At 39.0% G+C, this 8,685-nt stretch overlaps 1 pseudogene; it reads left to right on the top strand.

Moving 5' to 3' along the window:
* Positions 1 to 1,086: 1,086 nt before the first annotated feature.
* LOC124240735 (tigger transposable element-derived protein 1-like) lies at positions 1,087 to 2,805 on the top strand (annotated as a pseudogene).
* The last annotated feature ends 5,880 nt before the right edge of the window (positions 2,806 to 8,685 follow it).

The following is an 8,685-nucleotide window of genomic DNA, read 5'->3' as shown; positions in this document are numbered from 1 at the left end:
GCTCTGGTGTCATGGTCTTGAAATTCTTAATAATTTTGGAACAAGTGACCCCACATTTTCATTTGCACTGGGCCACCAAAATTATGTCACTGCTCCTGAGTGGGGGGTGCACTTTTCTTTTGCGATAGAAATGCATAGTAAAAGTGATGATGGGGAGAGGAGCAGTGGCCTGGAACAGGCCCATCCCCAGGCAAAACAGTTTTAGAAAAGAGTGACTGAGAGCCTTCAGGATCTGGGGATAGATTTCCTTCACACCCTCTGGAAACTCTTCTCATATCTCCAAAGGGTGCGTGTGGACCAGTTTGAAGACCACCGCTCTTGTCTCCCAGTAGGCATGTGGCATGACTGCTGGGCCTGTTGGATTTTTGCATGTCACTCCTGGAAGAGACTGAACAGTATTCCGAATCAGCATCATCTGATTTGAAGGTTACTTATTTCACCATTAACAAATTATTACTGACATCCTTTATGCTACTCAGTAGACGCTCTAGTGTATGTTTTGGTCAGGATATTTGAAGTGAGCAACCACCTCTGAAGGTGAGTGTGGAGTCTTGATCAGAGAACCTGAGAACGCCAATTCACTGTGCTGTAGATTAGGATTAATTTGTACCCCGTCATCGCACTGTTTTTATACTAAAATATTTTAAATTGCCACACAGACTATACAGGCATACCTTATTTTTTTGTGCTTTGCCTTATTGCACTTCTCAGATACTGCATTTTTTACAAATTAAAGGTTTGCAGCAACCCTGCATGGAGCAAGTCTATCGGCACCATTTTTCCAACAGCATTTGTTCACTCTCTGTCTCTCTCACATTTTGGTAATTCTTGCAATATTTCAAACTTTTTCATTATTATTATATTTGTTATGGTGCTCTATGATCAGTGATCTTTGGTGTTACTATTGTAATTGTTTTGGGGCGCCACAAACGGCACCCATACAGGACGGTGAATTTAACTGATAAACGTTGTGTGTATTCTGACTGCTCCACCGACTGGCCATTCACCAACTCTCTCCCTCTCCTTGGGCCTCTCTATTTCCTGAGGCACAATAATATTGAAATTAAGCCAGTTAATAACCCTACAATGGCCTCTTAGTGTTCAAGTGAAAGGAAGAGTCACATGTCTCTTGCTTTAAATCAAAAGCTAGAAATGGGTAAGATTAGTGAGGAAGGCACGTCGAAAGCCGAGATAAGCTGAAAGCTGGGTATCTTGTGCTGGTTAGCCAAGCTGTGAGTGCAAAGGAAAAGTTCTTGAAGGAAAGTGAAAGTGCTACTCCAGTGAACATAGAATGATAAAGAGAAACAGGCTTCTTGCTGAGAAAGTTTCAGCAGTCTGGATAGAAGATCAAACCAGCCACAACATTCCCTTACGTCAAAGCTTAATCCAGAGCAAGACCCTAACTCTCTTCAATTCTGTGAAGGCTGAGAGAGGTGATGAGGCTGCAGGAAAAAAGTTTGAAGCCAGCAGAGGTGCGTTCATGAAGTTTAAGGAAAGAAGCTACCTCCAAAGTGCTGATGTAGAAGCTGCAGAAAGTTCTCCAGAAGATCTAACTAAGATAATTAAGGAAGGTGACTACACTAAATAACAGATTTTCAATGTAGACAAAACAGCCTTAAAAATAAGATGCCTTCTAGGACTTTTATAGCCGGAGAGGAGAAGTCAACGCGTGGCCTCAAAGCTTCAAAGGACAGGCTGGCTCACCTGTTAAGGGCTAATGCAGCTGGTGACTTTAAGTTGAAGCCAAAGCTCACTGAGCATTCTGAAAACCCTAGGGCCCTTGAGAATATGCTAAATATACTCTTCCTGTGCTCTGTAAATGGAACAACAAAGCCTGGATGACAGCACATCTGTTTACAACATGGTTTACTGAATATTTTTAGCCCACTGTTGAGAACTACTGCTCAGAAAAAAAGATTTCTTTGAAAATATTACTGCTCATTGACAATGCACCTGATCACCCAAGAGGTCTGATGGAGGTGTACGATGAGACTAATGTTATTTTCATGCCTGCTAACACGACATCCATTCTGCGGCCTATGGATCAAGGAGTCATTGTGACTTTCAAGTGTTATTATTTAAGAAACACATTTTGTAAGGCTATAGTTGCCATGGACAGTGATTTCTCTGATGGATCTGGGCAAAGTAAATTGAAAACCTTCTGGAAAGAATTCACTATACTAGATGCCATTAAAAACACTCATGATTCATGGAAAAAGGTCAAAATATCAACATTAACAGGAGTTTGGAAGAAGTTGATTCCAACCCTCATAGATGACTTTGAGGGTTCAAGACTTCAGTGGAGGAAGGAACTGCAGATGTGGTAGAAATAGCACGAGAACTAGAATTAGAAGTGGAGCCTGAAGATGGGAGTCTATTACTACAATCTCATGACAAATCTTTAATGGACGAGGTGTTGCTTCTTACAGATGAGCAAAGAAAGTAGTTTCTTGAGATAGAATATACTCCTGGTGAAGATGCTGTGAAGATTGTTGAATGACCAAAGAATTTAGAATATTACATAAACTTAGTTGATAAAGCAGTGATAAGGTTTGAGAGGATTGACTCCAATTTTGAAAGAAGTTCTACTGTGAGTAAAATGCTATCAAACAGCGTCACATGGTACAGAGAAATTGTTCGTGAAAGGAAGTCAACCAATGCAGTATATTTCCTTATCGTCTTATTTTAAGAAATTACCACAACCACTCCAACTTTCAGCAACCACCACCCTAATCAGTCAACAGCCAGCAAGACCCTCCACCAGCAAAAAGATTACAACTCAATGAAGGCTCAGATAATGATTAGCAGTTTTTAGGAATAAAGTATTTTTTAATAAAGGGTTGTGCATTGCTTTTTTTAGACATAATGCTATTGCATACTTAATAGACCACAGTATAGGGTAAACATAACTTTTATATGCACCTGGAAACCAAAAAATTCATATGACTTGCTTTATTGAGATATTTACTTTGTTTCGGTGGTCTGGAACCAAACCCATAATATCCCTGAAGTATCCTTTTATTAGAGCAACCAACAGATGCCCACTGTATCGAGCTCAGGCTTTCTGGCTCCAAATTTAATGCTATCTTTTTATACACTGTGCTTATCATCCAGACATAATATAGCTCCCCAGAAGAGCATAAGGGAAGAAGGACTGTGTCAGAGTCTCAGAGCTGGGCTATAATAGACAGGTGGGTCCACTCAGTTCTGATAAGCTTCTTGATTCACATCTTGGTTTTCATTCTAGAATTTGTGTGTTTGTATAATTTTGAAAATAATTTATTTAGTTGATTAATTCTGCTGTAGACAAGAATATCATATAATAAAGTATTTTCTTTCTTACAATACATCTGAACAAATGCCTAAAAATATTTAGGACAAATGTTTAGGACCTTAGAGACAAAATGAAGCAACTGAACTGTAGGCAATAGAAGAGAAAAAGAAGTCATCTCTGGCAGTAGTGAGCAAAAGTGAAACAAGTGAGTTACATTGACTCTCAGTGACAGAAAGATCATCAAAATTAAAGCTACTGAAATTTAAGCAGGACATGAAATGAACACCATTCGTTCTTTCATGTACCGAATGCTTATTAAATGTAGTGCACTTGAAATAAGATGAATTGGGTTTTAATCTTAGATCTACAGTTTTCTGAATCACTGAACTTCTCTAAGAGATAATTTTTGCTTCTATAAAATGGTTCTAAATACTTTCTGCCTGGTGCCACTTACAGGAATGTTGTAAATTCACAGGTGAAAATAATCCTGCTCAACCATCCCACTATTTTGCTACTAAAAGTGCAACTGGTGTGAGTTTCTCAGGGCTAACTCAAAAGTATCAGAAGTTTACATATATATCTATAAATTATTTCAAGCCCACATTCTGTGTATAGAAAAAAATTAATCTAGTTAATTGTAGTCATGTTAAGGATTAAATTCAGTAAATAAAAAATCCCCTCTTCCTCATCTTCTCTCCAGGATATTCTGAAATATCCAAGAAGATTGTATTTCATTTAAAAATTCTATTTTGATTTATCCATAGTGTCTTTGAGTGTACTTTGAGTATGTGTGTGTACATATACACATAATATATCTCTCTCATCACTAGTTAAATGTTCTCTAGTGCTGTCATTTAACTGTTTGAGTGAAGTGCAGGATCTTATTGCCCTTTACATCACTTTACCCTCCCCATTTATAATATACTGTTGTCTTAAATATTTCCTTTGTATACACTTATAAGCACATCAGAGAGTGTTATGACTTTTGTTTACCCTGTCAAACATAATTTCAAAATATGAACAAGAGGAGGAAAGCCTATTTTGTTTACCCATGTTTTTCTTGCCCTGTTCTTTTTTCCTCCCTGATGTTCCAAGGAACATCATTTCCTTTCTGTTATCATTTCTTTTCTGTTTAGCGAACTTCTTTAGCTGTTCTTTTAGGATAAGACTGTTGGTGACAAACCCTCCTAGTTTTTCTTCATCTAGGAATGACTTGATTTCCCCTTCATATTTTCACTGGGTATAGGATTCTGGGTTGATGGTTCTTTTCATTCAACACTTAAATAATGTTGTGCCACTTCTGGCCTCTGTGATTTCATATGAGAAATCTACTCTCATTCTAATTGTTTGACTCCTATAGGTAAAATGTTTTCTCCCTCTTTCTCTCTCTCTGCTTTCAAGACTCTTTCTTTGTTCTTAGTTTTTGCAAGATTGACTATGATAGTTCTTGGTAGGGATTTCTTTGCATTTATCCATTTGGGGTTCCCTGAGATTCTTCAATCTGTAGACTTATGTCTTTCTGCCACATTCAAGAACTTTTTGGCCATTATTTCTTTGAGTACTTTTTCAGCCCCATCCTCTTTCTCCTCTCCTTCAGGAACTCCAATGACATAAGTGTTAGATCTTGTATTACAGCCCCATAGGGCAGTGAGCCTCTCTTCTTATTTTTTAAAAATCTATTTCCCCTCTGCTGTTCAGATTGGGTAATTTCTTTTTTCTGTCTTTCAGTTTTACTTATTCTTTCCATTGTCCTCTTCTTTTTACTATTGATCCTATCCATTAAGCGTTTTGTTCATTTTTTTGGTTACTTTATTTTTCAGTTCTAAAATTTCCATTTGGTTCTTTCTGATGTCTTCCATTTCTTTGCTGAGACTTTCTATGTTTTTATTTGTTTCAAGTGTGTTCATAGTTGCTGGTTGACGAATTTTAATGATGGCTGCTTTAAAATCTTCATCAGACAATTCTAACATCTCTGTCAACTAGATACTGGCGTCTATTGATTGTATTTTTTCATTCAGCTTGAGATCTTCCTGGTTCTTGCTGGGACAAATGTTTTTCTATTGAAACTTGGAAATGTTCAATTTTATGTTATGAGGCTCTGGATCTTATTTAAACTTTCTGTTTTAGGTGGTTTTCTCTGACAGGACTCCGGCAGGGGAAGAAGGAGAGGGGCCAGCTTGTTACTAGCAGACAGAGGTAGAAGTCCAAATTCCCCACATGGTCTCCATTGACACCAGAAGGGTCACTCATTACTGCTGGGTAGGGTGGGGAGTTGTGGCTCCCCGTTAGGGCTCCAGTAATACTTCCTTGGCTAGAAATGGTAGAAATGCCTCTTTATTGCTTCACCAACACAACAGGGGGGAGGAGTGTAGCCTCATGGCCACTAGGTTTTGGTGAAAGTCCTGACTTTCCACTAGTTCTCTTCCAATACTACCCCTATGGAGAGGGGGAAGACATCTAATTACTGCTAGGTGGAGGTGGGGGTCCCAGCTCACTACTCAGCTTTCTTTGACACCATTCAGGTGTGTGTGTGAGGAGACTGGGGCACCTCATTACAGCCTGGTGAGGGTGGGACTCTGGCCTTCCCACTCAGCTTTTGCTGGCATGGATGAGGGTGGAGCTACACTTTTCTCTGTGGTGTTTGGCTGGAGTAGAATGATTATTGTCAAAAAATTTTCCATCTTGCTAGTCTGCCCCTTACCTGGTCCTTTGGCTTTAGAAAGTAGGCTTTTGTTGGGCTTTTTTTGGTCTGTACCCATTGGCATTTCTGAGTTGTTGGTTTCCCCAGTACCCAGTCTGGGATATATGAAGCAGAAAAAAAACCAAGGACCTCATCACCATGTCATTCCTCAATTCTGGAAGCCTAGTCAGTCCACCTTCTTCTCTCACCTTTCAGAGTCTGCTTATATTTTGTTTATATAAGTTTTCCAGGGATTTTAGTTGTGCATGGTGGGAGGAATAAGGAAAAATACTTTTAACCCATCTTCCAGGACTTTTATGTCTTCAGGAGCTTCCCTTAAATATGCTCCATAAAATTCCTGCTGTCTCTGTTTGACTTATTCTTTTAGGAGATAACTTCATGCTTTCTCATGGTTCTGTAACTCTCTCACTCATGTTTTGTATTGTCTGTAATCTATCTTAAATAGTTTAGCATAAAATGTGTGATTTATATTTTTGACTCTAAACATGGGGCAATTGTTTAACAATTGATATTCTCTAATCTGGAATATGACCCATGGGAGATTAATAAACAATTGAAAGACTCTTAATCAAAGGCCCACATTAGAAAGGCAGCTACAAGAACTTCAACTATTTTTACCTCCAATGGACATCAAAGACTTTATCTCTAGTTAATATTAGCATAATGGGCATTAGAAATGATTTTTCATTGGTGAAATGCATGGTATCCAAGATATGTGAATTGGACAGAAAAGTCATACAGACACTGTGAGAATGTAGCAGGCTTGGTAGCCTAAACCCTTTGGAAAGGCAACCTGGGCTTAGGATTCTGACCTGTCTCATGTGCAAGATTTTGTTTCTTGGATTTTTGCCCTGAGTGAATCTTTCAGACAAGGTATTTATTGGAGTGCCTAACAAGATAAAGAGCTGGAACTTCACTGAGCTTCAATCATATACAAATACATACATCAAATACATTGTGATTGATTCTGTGCTTACTTGCCAAGGAAATCTTGTATATATGTCAGAAATGAGTTAGAGATTTGCTGTCAGTATAACATAACAGCTGGTAGTGATGGTGTGGGCAAGGTCTATAGACATTTGCTACCTCTAACTAGTGGATACTAATTGATATCTCCTAAATAAAACATAACAACTGGTAACTATCAAATAGCCTTAAGTCATTTGCAACCTCAGAGTGCATAGTATTACCTATATCTTCCTTCCATGCTGCATTGGAGAAGTTCAGGCTCACTTCATGCTACAATGAGGGCTGTGTTAAGATTCTAATCTGTTTGACTACAAAAGTTATTCTCTGATTGGTGTCTGAAGTGAAACTGGAGGCCCTGGAGCAGCCCATGTTGTTTGTTGTATAATCCTAAGAAGAAGCCCCTTGACAGTAGAGAAGGGGCTTTGACTCATTTATACCCATTATCATGTAGGCTCCCTGCTTTCAATCCCCTAGAAACACCTAGACGTTCCATAGTCCTTGATGAGAGGAAAGGAAAATGGTGGAAGAAGAGACATCTAAGAAAGCAAATGCTTTTCAAGAGTCACCTTCAACAATTTCAGCATAAATGCATCTAAGAGTGCCTAGAAAATAAAGCAGAAAGGATCTTTTCCTGAATTTCCAAGAAAAAGATGACATACATAGGAGGTGTTCTTTTTTTCCTTAGCCAGACATTGCTCTTCAAGCCAATCATGGAACCCACTCAGAGATCTAACTTGGTAAACTGAGCAAGGAATACTCTTGTTCTAAACTTAGCAGAGAACTTTGAGTTGGAAATATTTTTAACAGTTGGAAACTTTTTCTTTTTAACAAAATATTACCAGGGATTCTAATATGAAAAACAGATGCAATTTCTTCCGTCAGTGTAAATATTTGTCATTGTTTCCAGAGCCTCAAAGATCCTCCAAGAAGCCACCATTTGAAGACACATTCTCACGTGGCCCCCTTTGCCACAGGTTAACATGGATTTGCAAGGCTCTTTGAATTCAGATTCCTGATGCTAGGAGCTTGTGTCAAAAGACAGTTATATGAGAGTTTTTATCCCCATTGTCAGAATAGCACTGTCTGTGAACCATTGTGGGCCACATCAGCTGAAGAAATGATGAGCCATCAGATATTCTGAATTCTGCTGCCTATTAGTGCCCTATTAGCAGCTGAAGAGAATCCTTGGGTGTAACCTGGACAGACAAGTTAAAAGTTCTAGCAGTGGCAGATAAAATAGCTATACTCTGTTTTGTAGAGTGATGTCCTCTAGCAGACCCTAAGAAATCCCATATGGTCCATGGACAAGGCCTTCTTCCTGAAGAAATTGGCAGTGATGGAGCAGAACTGCTTTGTGTTTAACTTTATTGAGATTTCCTCATTTGGATCTTAGCCAGGCTTGGCATAAAGCAAGAACAACTGATTTTCCTGTGATTTGAGTAGCACCAGGAAGTCTCGTCTGCTCCCAAATAGTCACTCAACCAAGTGCCTGAAATTCCACCACTAGAGACTGGTGTATCAAGGGCTAAGTACGAAGCAAGTAGTACAATGCTTGTTATCCAGCAGGCCTTCACTGCATCACTATGGTTGTTCTTTCTGTTATGAGCATGATCTCCTTTGGTGGTGGTCCTTAACTGAGAGTATTTGGAGATGCATGGGAGCACTGTTTTTGGTTATCACAGTGCAGGAAGATGGGGATAGGAAGGGCAAAAGTGTTACTAAATATCCTGCAGACAGATCG

The sequence above is a fragment of the Equus quagga genome, chromosome 6 (assembly GCF_021613505.1).
Source record: "Equus quagga isolate Etosha38 chromosome 6, UCLA_HA_Equagga_1.0, whole genome shotgun sequence".
Classification (NCBI taxonomy): domain Eukaryota; kingdom Metazoa; phylum Chordata; class Mammalia; order Perissodactyla; family Equidae; genus Equus; species Equus quagga.
The sequence above is the reverse complement of the archived record's forward strand: the minus strand, read 5'-3'. Positions and strand labels throughout refer to the sequence as shown.